This window comes from Zalophus californianus, chromosome 9 (genome assembly GCF_009762305.2).
Source record: "Zalophus californianus isolate mZalCal1 chromosome 9, mZalCal1.pri.v2, whole genome shotgun sequence".
Taxonomy (NCBI): domain Eukaryota; kingdom Metazoa; phylum Chordata; class Mammalia; order Carnivora; family Otariidae; genus Zalophus; species Zalophus californianus.
Window position 1 is genome coordinate 2,830,669 of NC_045603.1, and position 24,086 is coordinate 2,854,754.

Genomic DNA, 24,086 nt, shown 5'->3' on the forward strand with positions numbered 1-24,086 from the left:
TCCTCAAGGTTTATCCATGTCACAGCAAAAACTGCAATTGCACTAAACTATCCACTTAAAGATAAAGATGGCAAGCTGAGTAAAAAAATAATCAAGACCCAACCATACCCGTGTAGTGTTGCAAGAGACAGATCTATAGCATATTTATTCAAGGGGAAATAGACACACACACACACACACATATATATATCCTACCAAATCTTACCAAAGCTGTGAAACTATATTACTATTAAAGTAGATTTTAAGTGAAAAAACTTTAGAGATAAAGAGGAACAGCTCACAATAAAATTGTCATTGTACCAGGAAGGTTAAAAAATAATCTGAATTTACACACACCCAGTGATGGGACTCTGAGAAACAACAGCAAACAGAACTGTACAAGGACAAACAGATAAACCCACATCCACGTGGGATGTTTTAATACATGTCTCAGTAGCTAAGAGAAGCAGCAGGAAACATCAGCAAAGGCAGAGAAAATTCGAAGAAAGGCATAACAAAATTGAAGTCGGGGATGCATGCAGAAGGCCGAGCCGAGCAAAAGGCAGAAGGAACCACTCTCAAGCACGCATATCAAGCAGGTACAAACTGGATGATCTGCTGGAGCCTCAGCCACATCTCCACAAGCCCCAAGGAATGAGAGGTATCTGTTCTATTTCATCATGATGGTCCTCGAATGACAGCAGGCTTCCCCACCTCTGGCAGAGCTGGGGAGGAGAGGGGACCTCCGCAGGGTGAGCAGGAGGAGGTCAGCACAAGGCTGCTGTGTGCGAAGCCAGGGTGGCAGCTCAGACACAAAGTGCTCCCTGGACACAGAGGGGTCTGAGCTCCCTTTTGAGCTCTGCTCCACGGGGTGCACAAGAAGGATGGGGCGACGAGAATGTCCTGCGACGGAGGAGCGCCCCAGCTGATCGGCAGCCACCTGGAACCAGCTCAAAGCATGAGTCAGCAACCTCCTTCCCACCCTCAAGAACAAGGTGCATGAATCCCCGCTGCTCCTGGAAGAAGAGGGGACACAGTCCATCTGCCCCTGCAGGAGAAGCAAGAACCACTTGACGGGACATCCTGCATCAGCACAAAGCAAAGCCCCCATCCACCCAAGGGGAAGAAGACACTCCTTCCAAAGACGTGTCCAGATTCCTGGCAGAGCCTGGCCACCGTGGGGGAGGGGCAGGACGCCGGGAAAGCCCCCATTCATGGCCAGCTGGGGCCGCCCAGGCAGACGGCCATGGGGAAAGGTGCCCACCTGACTCTGGGTCTGGGTTTAGAGTGCCTTCTCCCTAGCGGTCCCTTTGAAACAGCCGTCTGTTCCCTCCCCCAGAGCACTGGCGTCCCTACAGTGCCCTGACATGATGCTGGCCATTGACCTGCTGCTCCCAGACTGTCGTGGCCACTGAGGAGCATCAGATGCACAGGGCAGGGACTTCACCTGAGGTAAGCAACAGCCCCACCCAGGACAAACTCGGAATTCACCTGCTGGATGAAGGACAGGGACGCACCACTACTGATAATAACAAAAAGACTGTTTTCTTAAGTGCCTACTGCGTGTGAGCGTTGGGCTTGGCCTGTGATCCACATGGCGGCAGCAGAGAGGGAGAGTCTTACCTGACTTTACAGGTGAAGAGTTGGGCTCTGAGTACAGAAATGAGACCAGCCCTCAGACCCGTCTCACTCAGGAGACCCCGGCTTCACTGCCTCCAGTGAGGAACTGGGGTCATGATCATCCCGCAAGGCTGCTCAGACTCGCACCAGGATGTGCCCCGTGCCCTGTGCATGGGAGGTGGCCCAGGCAGCCGTGGAGGAGGGCCTGCCCCACCGGGCCCCAGGCCTCCCCATCCCTGGTCTGGGGTTCCCTGGCCTCAGTCACACCAAGAGGCTGCTTCCGGAGGCACCAGACATTCGAGAGCCCTCAGCATTCCCCCTCGAGGCCCACGTCTGGGGCAGCCCGGTGGCCGACCTCTGTGACCAGAGCAAGACTCACTGCCACTCTCTCCATCAGTGCTCACAAACAGCCTGCTCAGTGGCATCTCGGGCACAATTAGTAGCCTGCATTTACAACCCAAATAAACTCCTCTTTAAGGAGAATACTTTTCCTTCCATTATTTTATGGGCAACTGGTTAGAGACACTTAGTAAAAATCATTTAAAATAGCAATAAGGCCATGGTAGCTGATCAGGGACGGTGGAGGTGTGCGTCATGAACATCCATTATTGTGGCAAACCCAGTGGAAAAGCCGGGGCCTCCGTGGGCAGTGTTGGAGTAACGCACACCAGCCGCCCTGGGCGTGGGGGTCAAAGCCCCCCACCAGCCCCGGCCACCAGCAGCCCGTATGTGACCACTCACTCATGGCCCGCAGATGCCCTTTGAGGTAGGGATTGCAAAGATCTCCGTCACACAGAGCGGGAACCCAAGACACGGGGAAGCATGAAGGTGAAGTTTTAATCCTCCCCAAAGGCATGTTCAAGTGTAAAGATGATCTTGAACCTCTAAGTCCTGAGGACTAAAACACCTGTGAGCCTTTCTTGATAAAAATCACGCAGATAAAACGCATCCAACCAAGAGATGAAACAAAAAGAACCCACGAGAACCTAGGAACGAGAAGCCACAGTGAGTGAGCGAATGATGCATGTCCACGTTCATATACACACATGTGCATGATCCATGCATCCATGAAACAACCGGGCTCTGACTCCACATTAACACAGAACTAAGACTTTTCAACTATTCGAGGAGTATTGGTGGCGGCAGAATGTCGGTGCCATAAACTGACCAGGTATAAACACTTTCAGCGACAGAACTTGGCCGGTGGGGAGAAAGAGCGCGTGAAAGCTAGAGACTCTGCACCTCTCCTCACGGACTCACATTGAAAATATATATATATATATATTTAAAAAAGGAATGACTGCATGCTTTCAAAGGTTTTGTAATTTATTTCCTCATTCCTAGATCAGTTAGGAATGAATACCCGTCGCACTTAAAAAATGTAGTGAAAAGTCTTTCCGTTTTACACCACTTTCTTTTTCTCCTGTTAAATTCAAGTACAGTTAGATTTATTAGTTTGTAGTTTTAAAAGCATGATGAGATAAACCCATTCTGATAAAAGTGTTTCTGTGAATCTGTGCATTCTGCATCTGCCGTAGACGCTACTCTGTCACTCACGTGTGTACCTGTGGGAAAAGTTGTCTGGAGAGACAGTCACTTGGGGCACAGTGTATTTTTCAATGACCACAAGGATGTCCTCTATCCCAAATGCCCTTCAGGGTTGTGACCTCGCTCTTCCCTCGGCAAGAGGCAGGTTCTGATCCTCCTCCCCTTGAATTTGAGCTGGCGTCAGTGACTCCCTTGTAATGGACACAATGCAGTGTGAGCAGCCTCTGCTACCGTCTGTTGCACCCTTTGCTCGCCAGGCCCTCCCCTGGGGCTGCTCCCTCCCTGAGCTCAGCAGCCATGCCTACAGAGCCTTGGCCACATGGCAGGTGCTCCAGCTGCTGGTCTTTGCAGAGTCCTCACTGCCCAGGCACCACAACGCCAAGCGAAGTCACCTCCAGAAGTTTCCAACGCCTGGCCATCAAGCCACCCGCTGTCCCCTGGGTCTTCCCAACCGAGGCCCCAGACACCATGGAGAGGAGACACGTACCCCTGCTGCAAATCCCTGACCCCCAGAATCCACAAGCACAGCCAGATGGTTGTTGGTTTATGCAGCCGTGTGGGGGGCTGTTTGTCACCGGGGAAGTCGCCAATGGTGTGGTTATTTCTGAGTGGTAGGATTTTAGGTCATCTGTTGCTTGTTTCTTTGTGCATTACTTGAATTTTTTTTTTTTTTAATGACTATCGCTCTTACAAAAACAACAATGTCATTGCTTACTGAAAATGCCCTTTCTGCTACATTCTTTGGTCCACCAGACAGCTGATTCCACCCGAAGGTATGTCGCTGCAAATCGGTATTTCTGTAGCCCGAGTTTATTTAAACCCAGGTTCAGCGGTATGAGACTGTCTTCTCCTTGGGGGCAGTCTGTATGGGGCTGAGGAGAGTAACCCAGAGACTCAGACTCTTCATAGATCCTGCTGCCACTGATGAGGACAAATCACCCGCTTTGGCAATGCATGTGGCCTGATTCTCCAGATAATTGTTTGTGTTCCAAACCACTTTGTACTGTGCTCAGTTGGACAAATGCTTCATGCCTCTGCCAGTCTGGGTGAAGGGCTTAATTCCCTGAAAAATCAGCTTGGCATGCTGGTGTATGTCAATGCCCTTCCAAGGGAAAACTATCCTGGCTTCCATTATTCAAGAACTGTTCTGTCACTCAGCACTGGAATATCGCCCTAATTAAAAACCTCTCTGCTCCAAATAGCTCCCTTTACTTAGGGCTGTTTCTTTCCCTAATCATAGAAAAGCTGTTAGAAAGTCACTTTTTTTATGTAAGACCCATATGTCTGCACTCTAGCCTGTTAATGGGACAAACCCAAAAACAAAGCAGAAAGAAAACATAAATAGCATATACCCGCAGTTCTTAGCGCAAAGAAAAACACCATCAGAGTGTGTTTACAAATACGTTTGCTAATGGGCTAGCTGCACAACAATCACCAGGAAATCTGATAAATGAATTCAAAATACAGAACCAAATGGAAAAGGGTTTGCTTAATGTTTCAAGGCGCTTTTCTGCAGGCTGGAAAAATTCTCGGGAACAGAAAGCACCGAGGCTGAAATCTGGGGGAGCAGACTGCCTGCGAGCTGGGCCAGGAAGTCAGACATCCCGAGTTCATCCAGACTGCGTCGCCCCCCGGCCGCATGACCTCAGGCAGGTCCCACAACCATCTGTGCCAAGGAACTGAAGCCTCGGACCACGCCGAGGCATGAGACCATGTAGGTAAAGCAGCGAGCACAGAGTCTGGCTCCCAACAAGCTTGCAAAGACGAGTAGCTCATGTTCTCAGATCCGAGATCCAATGACACACTTGGCCAGCAGCGAGTGAGCTCCCCTCCACGGAAGACACCCCACCAGCGGTGGGCTGGGGCATGTCCTCCCTCCTCCGCATTCAGTGGCATCACGTGGGTGGCTGGAAGTGGGCCATGGTGGGAGTATTTACACCACGGAACTTGGCAAACACCATAAACCAAACCTTTCCTTTTTTCTTTTCTTAATAGAGTGGCTCGTTGAACATTTATCAGGACGACTCTGGACCCAACAGAAGCAAGATGAGCAGGAATGATTTAGAGAACACGGAAGAACAGGAGGGTGGGGATTCCGTGGGTCAGACCACATGACCTTCAAAAGTCATTCACTCACTCTTCAAACATGGCCGATGCCACACAGTGGAGGGCCATGGGGCTGCTGGGTGTGGACTCTCCGGTTCTAGAGACTGGACAGCTGAGGCTCCCATCAGCCTCGGACCTGCTCGGGACCTCAGAGCAAGGACTGGAGCTCAACCCCTCCGACTCCCCCCATCTGCCTCTTGTCGGCTCATCCTGGACCCAGAAGTCAACCGAGAGTCCCCAATAATATCTACACAATGACCAGGTTAGTGGTGTTCCTGGCACACAGAAGTGACTTAGCTGAGCTTCTGGCCCTGAGATCTGTGATTTTGCACAAGAACTACAAGAACCAAACCAAGTAAATAAACCCTTGAAGCCCCACATGAACCCACATTTCTAAACCCCACTGGAAAACAGTTAAAAATGGGGAGGGGGAAGGCCTACACTGATTTCCCTGTTCATCTGCACAAGCTACAGAATTAACTCTTTTGTTTTTATTATGGAACCAATTGAAACAACCCTTCAAATTAAGGAAATAACTTTACAAAGTTTTATGTTTTCCTATTTTCAAAATATTCATTGCCTCTATATGTCTCTCCTATGTGCTTATATAAAAGCATTTTTCTCCCATTTGCCAATTTTTAATGATTTTTCTCTCCTTCTACTTACAACAAAGCAATCATTTCAAATTAATTAAGTTTTCTTTAAAATGTACTATTGTAATGTCCCAGGTACTGAATGGTGATTTTGTTTCTGGGAGAACAAGCCTGTAGGAAAACACCATAAATTTTGCAAGGAGACAGTTTCAACCTCATTCTTTCCTCCAGCTTCTAGAGCAGGGAGTTCGCACACAGTAGTCTCCAAATAAATGGTGGAGAGAACAATGAATGGCAGTAATAATTGTTAGTGTCATTAATAATGAGAGGACATTTCTAGAAGATTTCCAAAAGTGTGCCTCTATCTCGCGTATGTTTCATTTTGTCCCAGCCAGCCTCTGATGTGGACCTGAATATATTCCTTTTTTATCGGGTAATGAGAAAACCAAGACCAAGAACGTGAAGTCATTCACCAAAAAAAAACACACACAGGCCAAGGCAGAACTCGTTGCTTGAACCTGCCCCTTGAACCTGGTTTTCTGACTCAGAACGTACTCTAGGGTGAGCCGTGAAAGAGAAGTGGGGCTGTGGCACCAGACGAGTTAAGGTGTGTCCTTGAGCAAGACGTCCTCAACGCCCTGTCCCAGACCAGGTCAGTCCTCGGTGTGGTACACAGTCTTCAAGACCAGTGAGCTGAATCCCAAAATCAGAGTCATCTTAATACTTTAAGAATTTCAAGGAGCTTAGAAAATGTGAACACAGAGGCAAAAAAAAAAAAATTTCCCAGGTTATTTAGAAAAGAGAAAATTGACCTTGAATTTTGAGGGCCATTAAACCTTGTGCTTTTTACTCCTTTTTAGTAACGCTGCCCTGCCATGCTGAAGGGAGGCCAGACGCCACAGGGGAAGTGGCGGGCTGAGCAGAACCTCCCTGTGTTTCCCAGATGCTTGATGTCGTGGCAGGAAAAGGGAAACACTAACCTGGATGATCGAGGGAATGCAAATGTTCCTGACTTGGCTTCTTGCACACTTGGTCTCCAATTATTTGGAGTGAGAAATCGGAGTCCTGCGAGCATTTACATGGCAAGCAACCCAGTGGCTCGATCAGTAGGACGGACAGAGGATGCCAATCAGGGCTCTTTGGTAAGAAGATTAAATAAATTCCTCTTTGTTCATTATTGAATTTTATGATCTTCTCACGCTCTGGATGCTTATCTTCATTTCCCACTTTAGTCTCTCTTCTCTGGACAGAGGGAGCCCTCACATTCCCCTGTCCCATCTCTTTCCCGATGCTGAGCTCTCTGCTAATGGCTCTTTCTTGTGGACTCTCATGGTCCCACCAGCAGAATACAGGGCCATCCCTACCTCACCGAGCCGGAGGTAAAGCATTGCACAGAGATACCGCAGAGATGCCAGCCTGGCCTGCTGTGTCAGCCTGCCTGTCCCTGGCCCTTTGCATGTGTCATGCCCCCCAGTTAGAACACAGAGCAGCATGGTGGGAGGTGGAGAGCCATGGAAGACACTTCATGTTCCTTGGAACCAGAAGCTGTGGGTTCAAATCCTGCTGGGGCACTACTTGTCTCACCGTGGAAATAGCAATTAGTTCTCTGGCCCCCACCGCTAGCACCCATAAGAAAGTCACCTTAGAGACGCTTGAAAACGTGTGCCAGCTCACAAGGACCCCCTCAGATGACCACTGGTCCACAGCAGTGGGACAAAGGTGGTCACTTTGTACACACAACACTGTCCTCACTGAACAGGGGTGGGCCCCTGACCCATTCCCAGGAATAGGGGATTGGGCCCAAGAATAATTCATGTCTTCCGCTGGGGACTTGTGCCATCAGGACTGGGAGCCACAGGAGGCCACAGGGGACAGGGGGGCACAACTCCAGACAGGAGGGTGAAAGTCGATTGCATAAGAAGAGCAGGAAGAAAATGGCAAGAGGCTCCGGACATTTCTTCGGATCTGATCCAGGCCAACTCCCAAGGTCCTGTCCACATTCCAACCCCGGGTCACATGAGAGGCTCAAGAATCCCTGTCACCAGCACCTGCTTTCTGTTTTCACGAACCTGAGCCTCTGTCACCTACAGGCAAATGGTTTTCATTAATGCCACAAAAGAGGCCTGCAGAGGAGCTCCTGTCTCACGCCTGGGCCTCCACAAATACGCCTCCTCTTTCCCCACCACCCACTGGAATCAGACCCACTCAGCAAGTGAGCTCTCAGCCCAAAAGGGACTCCAGAACCCACAGTTCCAGGTGGGTTCACAGTTCCTGTGAGCTTTTGGAGAAACTGAATTCTTATTAGAGCAGGATCCATACTCCTTGAAACCTGTGCAGATTACACGAGGAGAACCTGCAGCCTGAGCAGAACTGAGCAGGGAGAAGCAAGAGAGGAGCCTGGGCATCAGGCAGGAGGCTCAGGGGCCGTGAGCTGTCATGAGCCACAGGACACCTGGAGGAGCTCCCTCCTCCCTCACCTGCTGCCACCCAGTGTCAGGGACAGCCCGCAGCACCAGCCGTACCCTCTGTGCCCTTGGCAGACTCTGTGCTCCAGGCTCTGGCCAGTGCTTGTCCACTGCACCCAGGGCAGCCAGGTCAAGATGACCCCAGGCTGAGGGCCGAGCCCAGGGTGGATGGCACTGGGCGTCAAGACGCTAAGAGCCCTTTGAAGCAATGTCTCCTTGGCTCGGATGAAACCCAAAGAATTAATGCTCCTCGATCCTTGATGAAATTATTTAAATTGTCTCTGATTTATCACTAACTCCATATGCATTGTCATTTTTAAGTAATTACAGAAAATATTGTAATCTAAGTGTTTTTACATCAGGAGCACAACTCCTAATGAATACTGTGTCTGTCTCCAGTCCACTCGGTAATGTGGATTGATGCCTACTGATTTTTTGAACGTGAACATGTGAGAGCTCCTTGAAGTCCCATTACTCTGGCCGGAGCATATATCTTCCTTCACTGGCCCGTGAGGGCCTGGCAGTGGCCCATGCTTCCTCCTACACTTCTGTAGGCCCCTGTCCTCCTGAAGATCTTGTGGGTCTTTCTTTGGGCCACTGCCCCTTGGGGTCAGCAGGGGTGCAGGGTCCTGCAGGACAGGTCCAGCCACAGCCTGTGCCAAAGACGCCCAAAGTCAGCTTTCTCTCAGGGGTCTTAATCAGACAGGTAAATATATCACTTGCCAGGTGGAGGCCAGGTCCAATGAGGGACACCAAGAAAGAAGATGTGACAGGTGTCCAGGCAACATCCTAAGTCCCATCTAAAGAGCCTGATGCAGGGGCTTGAATCATGAGATTTGAGGTGTGGTCTGCTCTGCTTCCTACTGGCTGGGTAGCCCTGGGACACCCTGACCTTGCTGAGCTCCAGGTTACCCTCCATAAAATAGGACTAAATATCTGCCTCATCTACTTCACACGGTGGCTGGTTGAGGCGACAACTGAGGTGATTCATAAAAAAGCATTTTTAGGTTGTGAAGTGCTGTACAAGAATGGGGCAGAATTATTAGAGAAGAACAGCGACGTACAGAAAATACAGTGCTCCATCAAAGGCCAGAGAAGTGAGAAGCATTTTCCATAGGAATGTACACTACTCCAGTCACTTTCTTGTAAATAAGAACAGAACTCATGCAACTATTTAACATAAACAATAAATAACAAGATATCCAATTCCTTAAAATGGATTATTAAAAGAAGGAAGATGGGACAGGGTTTGGTACACAGTAGATGCTCAAAAAAATTTTTTGCATGAATAAATGAGAAAAGAGACACAGAGAAGGGAGAATCTGTGTGCCTGTTGAGGAGCCACAACTGGGAAACAGGAGGAAGTAGAGAAAGGTGCTCTGTGGGGAGACAGAGAGCCACAGCAGACCCAGTGTGGGATGGGCAGCCCTGGGGATAACTGAGGGCAGCTGAAAGCTGCTCCAGAGGGAGAGAAAACACAGAAGAAGAAAGATGGGGTGGAGAAGAGAAGCCAAAACCCTCACCCAAGCACAGGAATGTTCAAATGCTCAGAAAGATAGAAAACAAAACCAATAACCAGAAGATGAACTGACTCCAGCTGAGATTCATTGCATGGGACAATTTGTTCAAGACTAAAATCATTATGTTCAGGATGCTTGAAGAAACAACAGAAATGAATAAGGGAGAATGTACTTCTTTTTAAGATTTATTTATTTATTTATTTATTTATTTATTTATTTATTTGAGAGAGAGAGAGTGAGAGAGAAAGAACAAGCAGGGGAAGGGGCAGAGGGAGAGGGAGAAGTAGGCTCCCCACTGAGTAGGGAGCCCGATGTGGGGCTCGATCCTGGAATTCTGGGATCATGACCTGAGCCGAAGGCAGATACTTAACTGACTGAGCCACCCAGGCATCCCAAGAATGTACTTTTAAAAGCACAAGAAACTACAGAAAAATAAAACAGGCATATAAGTGGGGTGCCTGGGTGGTTCGGTTGGTTAAGCGACTGCCTTCGGCTCAGGTCATGATCCTGGAGTCCTGGGATCGAGTCCCGCGTCAGGCTCCCTGCTCAGTGGGGGGGCCTACTTCTCCCTCTGGCCCTACCCCCTCTCGTGTGCTCTCTCTCTCATTCTCTCTCTCTCTCTCTCAAATAAATAAATAAATCTTTTAAAAAACAGGCATATAAGCAATAATCATAGATGTTTATTTTTAAATTAGAAAGTAGGATAATTTTTTTGAAGTTATTGAAATAAAATATGTGATAAAAGGAACACATTTTGGGCAGAACAGAGTTAAAGGGAGAATTAGTGAATTGGAAAGCATACTAAGAAACTCAGCTGAAATGCAGTGCAAATGATTTATGTAGGTACACAGACATGGATGCACGTGCACACACTGCATTTTGTCAGTTCCAGATGTACTCTTTCACACTTTAACATGCCTGAAATCAGAATACATGTTACAGCCAAAGGTCACATACTGTCACACTCTGTCTGGACCGGGGACGCCTCCCAGAGGAACTGGCATTTTCTCTGCCAGGCTCCCAAAAGTACTACCAACGTACGACCACTTAGAGTAAAATTTGTGGTGATGGATTCAACTGTAGACCTGGGTGTGTACAGACTTGGGGTTTAAAATTTCAGGGTAATGTTTTCTACCCAGTGGGTTCATTTGTCACTTCCTCTCACAGCCCTTCAGGGTCCCAGGTGTAGGTGTGGGTCTCTGATCAGATTCCTCACCCTTGGCATGTGTCTTCTGCCCAGGAAAAAGAGCAGGTCCTCCTTCCATCAGTGGCATCTTGGGTCAGTGGAGGTGTGTTTATGTGCACACCTACACACACTCACACACAAACAGGTGATATCATATCTACCTAATAACTACTTCAGAAGAAGAAAAGAGATACGTTTCTGAAAAATGAAGAGTTTAATTTTTTCCAGATTTGGAGAAAAATAGGAGTCCTCCATTCAAAATTGCAGTGTAAGTACAAAGCAGGATAAACCAAGAGAAGTCCACATGAGGACACCCAGCAGTGAAACCACAGCAAGATGGAAAGAGGGTCTTCAATGCCAGCTGAGACACAGGACGGATACCAAACAGGATCACAAAGTAGACCAACAGCAGGTTCATCAACCACAACAGAGGCCAGAAGAAAATGAACAAGCGCCTTCAAAAGGCAAAAATAATCACCAACCTACATCTTGGACCAAGACAAACCATTATTCAGGGAAACGAGGAAATAAAAACTCACAAGGACTAAAAGGATGTACCACCAAGGACTCTCAAGACCAGACCCCGGAGAGAGCCCTGCAAGGGGAGAAGGGCCCCTAGATGGAGCTCACAGCACAGCAGAGGGAAAGGAAGCTTTAGACGCTAATGACGCACAGAATGATGATATTTTGACTTGTGTCACGGAGACAGCAGATTTGGGGGTTTAAAGGCAAAATTACATCATGGGTAACAGTATAGAAGGGGTGATGGTAGAGTGGCCCATGGGCAGGCAAAGTGTGAGGAGGTCCACATGAGCCCACACTGCCCACCCCGCAGTCAGCCTTCCCCACAATGCTCTCCCAGGGAAACACCACTTGGGTTTAAGACATCAACTTCATGGAACTTTGAGAGGTCTCAAGGCAATATTTTCAGCTATTATTTATACGGAAAACTTTATTATTTAGGTCCCCGAAGCTCAATCAACATTTTAAACACAATAACCTGCAGGAGGTTTCCAGTTATAATCCAAACACAAACGGCAGAAGGTTAGAATCCCACGTATAAAGGTTTTTGAAAGCCCACCAAGCACCGAGGGCAGGGGGATACTTCTGGGATGCCGCTGTCCGAGAAAGGCATCACTCCCTGAGGGCCGTGCCGAAGCAGTGTTAATACCAACCTCAAATTTCACTGCAGTGTGACAGGAAACTCCAAAAGAAGGAGAAAAAAAGCAGCCTGATGTCTCCTGAAGCCCCATAGAAACAAATTTATGAAAGTCAATATCAATGCTAGGAGCAAGATTATATTTTGCAATCGTTTCATCCAACAGTGTTAACCAACTGCTCTGAAGATTTGTCAAGGCTCCTCCTGGGGGGGGTCTCTGAAGTGGCCCTCAGGGTGATAGTCATCATGGGTCTCCAGAGTCTGACTGCCTGCCCTGGATGACCCATCTTGCCCAGCCCCTCTGCCCGTCCCCTTCCACAACCTTCCATAACTGCTTCTTGCATGCCTTATTCTCAGCTGACTTTGAGCTTCAGATAATTTGCCTTGAGTTTTATTAAAAACTTTCGTCTGCATTTTTCCAACATGTACATTTATCTCTGTGTGTTATTTGCCATGCTATGTGGTGAACATAATATTTGCAGAATGGCATATAAACTAGATATATTACTGCCTGCAAAGCAGCGGCTGGGCAACAACCATAACAAGTGTTGGAGTTCTAAAAGTGCTGCTTGAGCATTTCCTGTCCCAGGATGCAAGGTTTTCCATCTTACTTAGGCACTTCTCTGTGGTTTAGATACCCTGTAGGAAATTGGTTGAGAGTTTGGGGTTGGTGTACAATGCATAATAAGTTTTTCCCTTTCAAATGACTAATGGGAACTAATCTCCTGGTCAGCACATTTGCATAGAACTGGTTTTCGGGAGTTCATGGATGACCAATGGGAAGACAGACCCTAGACTCAGGATGTGCATTTCACTGGGAAAAATGCACACTTAAGTATTTATGTTTAAAATTGCATAGAAAAACCACTGAAGTCATATAATTGCAATATATAACTCCCAAACCAATAAAGGGAAAAAAAAGAAATTTAGGAAGTACTCTTCATCAACAGAAAGCAAAAAAAAAAAAAAAAGATGGAGTAATCTAGACATAAGTCTAAACATGTAAGTGATCACAATAAATGCAAAAGGAGTAAAATCGTGGAGTAAAAGTCCCAAAATATTACATTGTATTTTTTTATTAACATATAATGTATTCTTTGTTTCAGGGGTACAGGTCTGTGATTCATCAGTCTTACACAATTCACAGTGCTCACCATAGCACATACCCTTCCCAATGTCCATCACCCAGCCACCCCATCCCTCCCACTTACATTGTATTTTTAAATTCAGCTAATTCCTGATTACCAGAAATGTACCTAACAGCAAATCACACAGAAAAGGTGAAAATAAAGGAATGGAAAAATATTTACACATAAAATAACTAAATAAAAGAAGGGGAGGTAGCAAGACAGAGGGAGTATAATTTAAGGCAAAAAACTTTAATAGGAATTAAAAAGGAACATCTCATAGAAAGAAAAAAAAAACCAAAAATAGTAAAAGAAACCAAGAAATGAACTTACAGAATTTTCCAAATCCACAATTATTATGAGTTTTTTTTATTTATAAGAAATTAATGTATCAAACAAACAAAAGCTAATAAGAATTTGAAATTCATTTGAAAAGGCGTAGGGACTAGAATAACCAAAACAACTGTGGGGGGGAAAGAGTTGAGAGATTCTCACTGATTCTAAGACTTCCTGTGATACCGTAGCAATGACAGGGGTGTGGCGCTGGCAAGAGAACACAAAGACATAGATCAGCAGGACAGAATGGAGTCCAACAGCCTACCGCGTGAATATGGCAGATTGACCTTCAGCAGGGGTGCGCTGGTGACTCAATGGATAAAGGATAACCTTTCCAACTATTGTACATCCCTACACCAGAGGGGAGACAGACAGACAGGCCAGAGGGAAAACAGGCCAGCGGGGAAACAGGCCAGAGGGGAGAGAGACAGACCAGAGGGGAGACAGACAGACCAGAGGGGAGACAGAGAGACAGATGGAGGGGGGAACACTGCACTTCACTTTGCACCTTTTACAAAATTTAACTAAAAAAAATAGATGATCGGGCGCCTGGGTGGCTCAGTTGGTTAAGCGACTGCCTTCGGCTCAGGTCATGATCCTGGAATCCCGGGATCAAGTCCCACATCGGACTCCCTGCTCAGCGGGGAGTCTGCTTCTCCCTCTGACCCTCCCTCCTCTCATGCTCTCTCTCTCTCTCTCATTCTCTCTCTCAAATAAATAAATAAAATCTTTAAAGAAAAATAAAAAATAAAAAAATAAAAAAATAGATGATCAAGTTAAATATAAAACATGAACTACAAAACTTCTCAAGAAAAGCAGAGGAGAAAATCTTTGTGACCTTGGGTTGGGCAAAGAATTTTTAGATCCAACCCTAAGAGCATGATCCATAACAGAAAAGATACATAAAACAGACATTGCCAAAATGAAAACCTTGTGCTCTGGGCAAGACACGGTTAGAGAATGAAAAGGCAAGCCACAGACTCGGAGCAAATATTTGCAAATCACACATCCCACAAAAGATTTGTGTCTGCCTTATGTAAGGAAGAACCACGAAAGCTCAGCAGTAAGAAAACCACACCCCAAGGAATAGGCAGAAACCTGAGTGGGCATTTCACCAAGAAGATATCTGGCTGGCCACGAGCACAGGAAGGCACTCAGCATCCTCGTCATCGGGAAAATGCAAATGCAAGCCACATCAGATGCCACGCCACACGCACTAGAATCACTAAAGCTAAAACAACAGCACACCCACGGTACCAAGTGGCAGTTGGGATGCAGACCAGGCAACTGGGTTTCTCATTCATTGCTGGTGGGAATGCAAAGTGGTACAACCAAGCTACGGAAAAGAGGTGGCTTCTTACACAAAAGGCAGTTTCTTATGAAGTTCAATAAACAGTTCCCAAAGACCCACAATCTCCTTCCTTAATGAGAAATTACAATGTGCAGTCACCCAGAAATCAGGATGTAAGTATTTGTCTCCAAAATGGAAACAGCCCAATGTCCTTCCATGGGTGAATAGATCAAGAAACAGATAAGGCAGCTTCTCGAACCTGATCAGGACCCTTGGAAACCTACAGCAAATTCGGGAAGCCACTTCCCTGATAGTCAGTGATCTGCACAAGGGGATACTACCCAGAAATAAAAATAAGGAGTTTTTGATTGGCACCAACAAATGGGTGCCTCTCAGATACATTCTGCTAAGTAAGCGATGCCTGACTCAAGAGGCTGCATACATCATCCCCTTTCTATGACATTCTCAAAAAGCAAACATCTGGGGATACAGAGCGGGCCAGCTGTGGTCAAGGCACATGGGGAGGGAGAGAAGCTGATGACAACAGAGCAGCACAAAGGAGCTTGGGGATGTTACAAGCTTTCCATATCTTCACTGCAAGGTCTAAATGACTATGCATTTACCAAAACTCACCATTATGTGCGATAAGAAATTAATTATATCCTAGGTAATTTTCTTTATTTGAAAAAAAAGAAAGAAAGAAGGAAATACATCCAACTCAGACACCCAAGCTGGACAAGATAGTATAAAAGGAGAAAATTATAAAGCATTCTTACATAAAAATATAGACAGAAATACTTTTTAAAAGGTGCCAACAATTCCTATGTAGTGCTGTATAATAAACACATCATTACTGCATCGGGTTTTTCTGGGAATTCCAAAACCTTTCAACATAAGGAAACCTATTATAGTGATGCACCAAAAGTAACAATAAAAAAGAACATATGTAATCACTTAAGTAAATACAAAACTGGCATTTGATAAAATTCAGTACCTACGCAGGACAAAAGTGCTTAGCAAAGAATAGAAGGTTGCAACTTCTTCATGGTAATCAAGTCTTGCAGGAACTGAGAGCCGAACTCAGAAGCCATTTCATTATAGTTGGCAATCACACGGATGCGGTCTCCCACTGCTTCTGCTTTATCTTGTTCTAGAAGTCTTAAAAAGCAAGGAAAACAAAAGCAAGCAAAAAAAAAAAAAAACTAAGGAAACCTCTGCAATATAAACATTAGATCAGGAAGGAAGGGACAAAAATCTTCATAATCTGGAAACCGTACCATTCCTGTTTTTAGAACGTCTCTGTGGAGATGTAATTCATGCAGTATACATTCACTTGGCAAAGTGAACAATTCCAGGACCAGGGGCATATTTAGAGTTGGACAACCATCACCGCAATCACTTTTAGGACATTTCTGTCATGACAAAAAGAAAGCCTGTACGTGCTAGCAGCCCCTCCAACTTCTCTCCCGCCCCACCCCTGTCCTGGGCAAACACTAATTGACTTGCTGTCTCTCTAAACTTGCTTATTCTGGACACCTTGTTGAATTAGAACCCCCTCACATGGGGATTTTTGTGCCTGGCTTCCTTCACTCAGCATCACGCTGAAGCACGTGCCAGTACTCTACTTCTTTTTTCTTTTCTTTTTTAATTGAAGAATAATCAACATACAATGCTACATTTGTTTCAGGTGTACAACATAGTGAGTCAATATTTACATACATTGTGAAACAGCACAATAAGAGTGGTTCTACCATCTGTCACTGTTACAGGACTATTCCCCATGGAATTCCTTGTGTTGTACATTACATGCCAGGTCTTGCTTATTTTATAACTGGAAGATTGTAGCGCTCAATCCCCTTCACCTGTTTTGCCCACCCCCACCCCCTCCCCTCTGGCAACCACCAGTTGGTTCTCTGTGCTACGAGTCTGTTTCCGTTCTCTTTGTTCACATGTTTTGTTTGTTAGATTCCACATATAAGTGAAGTCATACAGTATTTGTCTTGCTCTGACTGGCTTATTCACTTAGCATAATACGCTCCAGCTCCATCCATGTTGTAGCAAATGGCACGACATCATTCTTTTTGATGGCTGAGTGATATTCCACTGGGTATATGCACTGCACCTTCTTTATCCGTTCACGTATTGATGGACATTTAGGTGGCTTCCATGTCTTGGTGATTGTCAATAATGCTGCAATGACTATAGGGGTGATGTGTCTTTTTTAATTAGTGCTTTCATTTTCTTCAGATAAATACTGAGAAGTAGAATTCCACTTGATTTGCATTTCCCTGATGATGAGTGATGTGGAGCATCTTTTCATGTGCCTGTTGGCCATCTGGATGTCTTCTTTGGGGAAAAAAAAAAACCATGCAAGCAAAAAGAGAGTAGGATGAAATATTTAAAGTGTAGAAAGAAAAAACATTAGCCTAGAATCCTGTGCAGAGAGATTACCCTTCAACCATGAGGGAGAATAAAGGCTTCCAGACAAATAGAAAACCAAGAGAACTTGCTGAAAGTGGAATGATCTTTCATGAAATACTATGAACTAAGTTCTTTGCAGAGGAAGAAAATGATACAGACCACATGATTAGATTGAAATAATGAACGAAAGCTTCAGAGAAGGAACAAATGAAGGTACAATAACATTTTTTTCCTTAATCTTACCTGATCTAATAAATAACTATTTGTTCAAAGCAGTGATAGCACCAAATATACTGTGTGATCATTGCACATGGGTGAGTGAAATGAACAACAATGATTTAATGAGGGTCTGGACTATTCTGTGAGACGTTACCTGAATTGGCCGGAAAGTGGTTTACTTTTATTGAAAATAGACTTGAGACCAGTTGTAAATGTCTATTGCAAGACTTGAGGGCAACCACCTCAAAGTTTAAAAAAGCAGTGAAATTTTCACACCAAGAGAGGAGAGAAAACGGAATCATATAAACTGCTCAATTGAAACTGCAGAGAGCAGAGAAAGAGAGGAGAAAGCAACAGTGTCAAGGTCAGCTAATTGAAAGCAGTTACTAACATGGTAGATATCAATCCAGCTGTATCACTAATCACTTCGGCTGGAAATGGTAAAAATACACCAATTAAAAGAGAGATTTCCAGAGTACATTAAAAAAGCTAACCATTATTTAAAAAGCTATATTAACCCAGCTAACCATTTGCTGTCTATAAGAAACTGACTTTAAATATAAAGACACAGGTAAATTATAAGTAAAGAGATGGAAAAAGATATCCCATGTGTACACTAATCAAAAGAAAACTGGAGAAACTATTAATTTAAAAACAAGGCAGACTTCAGAACAAGGAAAATATCAGGGATTGAAAAGGGTCCTACATAATGATAAAGGATCGTCCCCAAAAGACATAACAGTTAATATGCATGCATCTAAAAACAAAGCTCCAAAATATGTGAAGCTAGAACTGACAGAACTGACACAAGAAACAGACAAATCCACTGTTACAGTTGGAGACATCAACACCCCTCTGTCAAGGAATGGACAGATCCGGCAGGCGGACAGTCAGTAAGGATACGGTTGACCTGAACAGCTTCATCAATCTCTTACTGACATTTATAGAATAGGTCATCTGACAAAAACAGAATACACATTCTGTTCAATCACACATGAAGCGTTCACCAAGTTAGATCCCATGCTGGGCCATGAAACACACCTTAAGAAATTTAAAAGAATGAGAGATGGGGCAAGATGGCAGAGGAGTAGGAGACCTGGATTTCGTCTGGTCTCAGGAATTCAGCTGAATAGGGATCAAACCATTCTGAACACCTACGAACTCAACAGGAGATCGAAGAAAAGAATAGCAACAACTCTCTGAACAGAAAAGCGACCACTTACTGGAAGGTAGGACGTGCGGAGAAGTGAATCCGAGGCGATATTCGGGAGGATAGACGGCGGGGGAGGGGGCCTCCGTCGGCCGCTTCTGGCAAGTGATAGAGCCGCGGAGCACAAAATCGGACCTTTTAGAAGTTGGCTCCGTTGAGGGACATCGGTGCAGTGGCTAAGCAGGGGGTGGAATCCTCCGGGGACAGTGTGGTCTCAGGACCCTTGGGGTCACAGAAAGACCGGGGGAGCCTGAGTGCGCCAGAGCTCCCAGGGATCGGAGCGGGGAAGCCAGCTGCAGAGACAGAGCCGAGGCGCGGGCTCTCAGCTCGGGGTGGCCATAAACTGTGATCTGCGGCCCAGTCGGGCCACTGCTCCTCCAGCAGGGACCCAACAAGCGGCAGAGCCAGGGAGACTCCCCTTCCTCCCCCGGGAGGAGCGGCACGGGAGTGCACCGCAGGGATCTGCTGGGTTTGGAGACTCCACACGGGGTCGGGTGCCAGAGATAGCAACGCTGGGTCACAGGCCGGGTGAGCACAGAGTGCGGCCGGAGACCAGGGACACGAGAGTGACTGCTTTTCTCTGGGGGCGCACTGAGGAGCGGGCCCCGAGTTCTCAGCTCCTCCGGGCGGAGATTGGGAAGCCACCATTTTCACCCTGGTCCTCCAAAGCTGTACCGAGAGCTTGCAGGGAACAAAAGCTCCTGAGAGCAAACCCGAGCAGCTTGCTTAGCCCGGACCGACAAGGGCGGGGCAATTCCGCCTCCGGCAAAGACATTTGGAAACCACGGCAACAGGCCCCTCCCCCAGAAGATCAGCACAAACAGCCAGCAAGCCAAGACCAAGTTTACCGATCAAGGAGAACGGGAGAACTCCAGCGCTAGGGGAATACAGCACATAGAATTCATGGCTTTTTTACCATGATTCATTTGTTTTTCAAAGTTAATTTTTTAACTGTTTTTTTTTTATTTTTCTTTTTCCCTTTTTGAACCAACATCTTATCAATCCCTTTTTTAAGAAAACATTTTTTATTTTTCATTTTTAGAGTCATATTTTATCCCTTTATAGTAGCGACCCTTACTTTTGGCATATATATATAAGTTGTTCTCTCTTTAAAATTTTGAGATACAGTCTCTTCTAACAGATCAAAATATACCCTAAATCACTAGTGTATGGCTTTGTTCTAGTCTCCTGCCTGATCACATTCTCTCTCTTGTTTTTTCTTTTCTTTTTTTTTAAATCTTTCTTTTTTCAAATAACTTCTTATCTTATCAATTCCTTTTATAAAATCTTTTATAAGTTTCATCTTTACAGTCATCTTCCATCCCTTCATTGTATCAACCCTTATTTTGTACATATATAAGTCTTTCTTCCTTTAAAATTTTAGGAGGCACTTTCTTCTAACAAACCAAAATACAGCCAAAATCTAGTGTGTGGCACTGATCTATGCACTAGCCTGATCATATTTGATCATATTCTGTATTTTTGTTTTGTTCTGTTTTTGTTTCTTTTTATCTTTTTCTTTTTCTTCTCTCTCTTTCTTTTTTCTTTCTTTCCCTTTCTTTCCCCCTGGTTTCAGGTTTTTCTGATTTGTTTAGAGTATATTTTCTGGGGACGTTGTTAACCTGTTAGCATTTTGTTCTCTCCTTCATCTATTCTCCTCTGGACAAAATGACAATACGAAAGAAATCACCTCAGCAAAAAGAATAAGAGGAAGTACTGTCTGCCAGGGACCTACTCAATACGGACATTAGTACGATGTCAGACCTAGAGTTCAGAATCATGACTTTAAAGGTACTAGCTGGGCTTGAAAAAAGCGTGGAAGTTATTAGAGATACCCTTCTTGGAGAAATAAAAGAACTAAAATCTAACCAAGTCGAAATCAAAAAGGCTATTGATGAGGTGCAATAAAAAATAGGGGCACTAACTGCTAGGATAAATGAGGCAGAGAGAGAATCAGCCATATAGAAGACCAAATGATGGAAAATAAAGAGGCTGAGAAAAAGAGAGAAACAACTACAGGATCACGAGGGCAGAATTCGAGAGATAAGCGATATGATAAGACGAAACAACATTAGAATAATTGGGATCCCAGAAGAAGAAGAAAGAGAGAGAGGGGCAGAAGGTATACTGGAGCAAATTATAGCAGAGAACTTCCCTAATGTGAGGAAGGAAACAGGCATCAAAATCCAGGAGGCACAGAGAATGCCTCTCAAAATCAATAAAAATAGGTCAACACCCCGACATCTAATAGTAAAACTTACGAGTCTCAGAGACAAAGAGAAAATCCTGAAAGCAGCTCGGGAGAAGAGATGTGTAACCTACAATGGTAGAAACATTAGATTGGCAACAGACCTATCCACAGAGACCTAGCGGGCCAGAAAGGACTGGCATGATATCTTCAGAGCACTAAACAAGAAAAATATGCAGCCAAGAATACTATATCCAGCTAGGCTGTCATTGAAAATAGAAGGAGAGATCAAAACCTTCCAGGACAAACAAAAACTAAAGGAATTTGCAAACATGAAACCAGCCCTCCAAGAAATATTGAAAGGGGTCCTTTAAGCAAAGAGAGAACCTAAAAGCAGCATAGATCAGAAAGGAACACAGACAATATACAGTAACAGTCACCTTACAGGCAATACAATGGCACTAAATTCATATCTTTCAAAAGTTACCCTGAATGTAAATGGGCTAAAGGCCCCAATCAAAAGACACAGTCTATCAGATTGGATTAAAAAATAAGACCCATCAATATGCTGTCTGCAAGAGACTCCTTTTAGACCCAAAGACAGCCCCACATTGAAAGTGAGGGGGTGGAAAACCATTTACCATGCTAATGGACACCAAAAGAAAGCTGGGGTGGCAATCCTTATAGCAGACAAATTAGATTTTAAAACAAAGACTGTAATAAGAGATGAAGAAGGACACTATATCCTACTTAAACGGTCTATCCAACAAGAAGATCTAACAATTGTAAATATCCATGCCCCTAACATGGGAGCAGCCAATTATATAAGGCAATTAATAACAAAAGCAAAGAAACACATTGACAACAATACGATAATAGTGGGGGACCTTAACACCCCCCTGACTGAAATGGACAGATCATCTAAGCAAAAGATCAACAAGGAAATAAAGACTTTAAATGACACACTGGACCAAATGGACTTCACAGACATATTCAGAACATTCCATCCCAAAGCAACGGAATACACATTCTTCTCTAGTGCCCATGGAACATTCTCCAGAACTGATCACATCCTAGGTCACAAATCAGGTCTCAACCGGTACCAAAAGATTGGAATTATTCCCTGCATATTTTCAGACCACAATGCTTTGAAACTAGAACTCAATCACAAGAGGAAAGTCGGAAAGAACTCAAATACATGGAGGCTAAAGAGCATCCCACTAAAGAATGAATGGGTCAACCAAGAAATTAAAGAAGAATTAAAAAAATTCATGCAAACCAATGAAAATGAAAACACAACTGTTCAAAATCTTTGGGATACAGCAAAGGCAGTCTTAAGAGGAAAGTATATAGCAATACAAGCCTTTCTCAAGAAACAAGAAAGGTCTCAAATAAACAACCTAACCCTACACCTAAAGGAGCTAGAGAAAAAACAGCAAATAAAGCCTAAACCCAGCAGGAGAAAGAGAAATAATAAAGATCAGAGCAGAAATCAATGAAATAGAAACCAAAAGAAGAGTAGAACACATCAAAGAAACTAGGAGCTGGTTCTCTGAAAGAATTAACAAGATTGATAAACCCCTGGCCAGACTTATCCAAAAGAAAAGAGAAATGACCCAAACCAACAATATCATGAATGAAAGAGGAGAGATCACAACCAACACCAAAGAAATACAAACAATTATAAGAACATATTATGAGCAACTCTATGCTAGCAAATTAGATAACCTGGAAGAAATGGGTGCATTCCTAGAGCTGTATCAACTACCAAAACTGAACCACGAAGAAATAGAAAACCTGAACAGACCTATCACCACTAAGGAAATTGAAGCAGTCATCAAAAATCTCCCAACAAACAAAAGCCCAGCGCCAGATGGCTTCCCAGGGGAATTCTATCAGACATTTAAAGAAGAATTAATACCTATTCTCCTGAAACTGTTCCAAAAAATAGAAATGGTAGGAAAACTTCCAAACTCATTTTATGAGGCCACCATTACCTTGATCCCCAAACCAGACAAAGACCCCATCAAAAAGGAGAATTACAGACGAATATCCTTGATGAACATGGATGCAAAAATTCTCACCAAAATACTAGCCAATAGGGTCCAACAGTACATTAAAAGGATTATTCACCACGACCAAGTGGGATTTATCCCTGGGCTGCAAGGCTGGTTCAACATCCGCAAATCAATCAACGTGATACAATACATTAACAAAAGAAAGAACAAGAATCATATGATCCTCTCAATAGATGCAGAAAAAGCATTTGACAAAGTACAGCATCCTTTCTTGATCAAAACTCTTCAGAGTATAGGGATAGAGGGTACATACCTCAATATCATAAAAGCCATCTATGAAAAACCTACAGCCAATATCATTCTCAATGGGGAAAAGCTGAGAACTTTTCCCCTAAGGTCAGGAACGCGGCAGGGATGTCCACTCTCACCACTGCTATTCAACATAGTATTAGAAGTCCTAGCCACAGCAATCAGACAACAAAAAGAAATCAAAGGCATCCAAATCGGCAAAGAGGAAGTCAAACTCTCACTCTTTGCAGATGATATGATACTGTATGTGGAAAACCCAAAAGACTCCACCCCAAAACTGCTAGAACTCATACAGGAATTCAGTCAAGTAGCAGGATATAAAATCAATGCACAGAAATCAGTGGCATTCCTATACACCAACAACAAGACAGAAAAGAGAGAAATCAAGGAGTCGATCCCATTTACAATTGCACCCAAAACCATAAGACACCTAGGAATAAATTTAATCAAAGAGGCAAAGGATCTGTACTCAGAAAACTATAAAATACTCATGAAAGAAATTGAAGAAAACACAAAGAAATGGAAAAACGTTCCATGCTCATGGATTGGAAGAACAAACATTGTGAAGATGTCAATGCTACCTAGAGCAATCTACACATTCAATGCAATCCCCATCAAAATACCATCCACTTTTTTCAAAGAAATGGAACAAATAATCCTAAAATTTGTATGGAACCAGAAGAGACCCTGAATAGCCAGAGGAATGTTGAAAAAGAAAAGCAAAGCTGGCGGCATCACAATTCCGGACTTCCAGCTCTATTACAAAGCTGTCATCATCAAGACAGTATGGT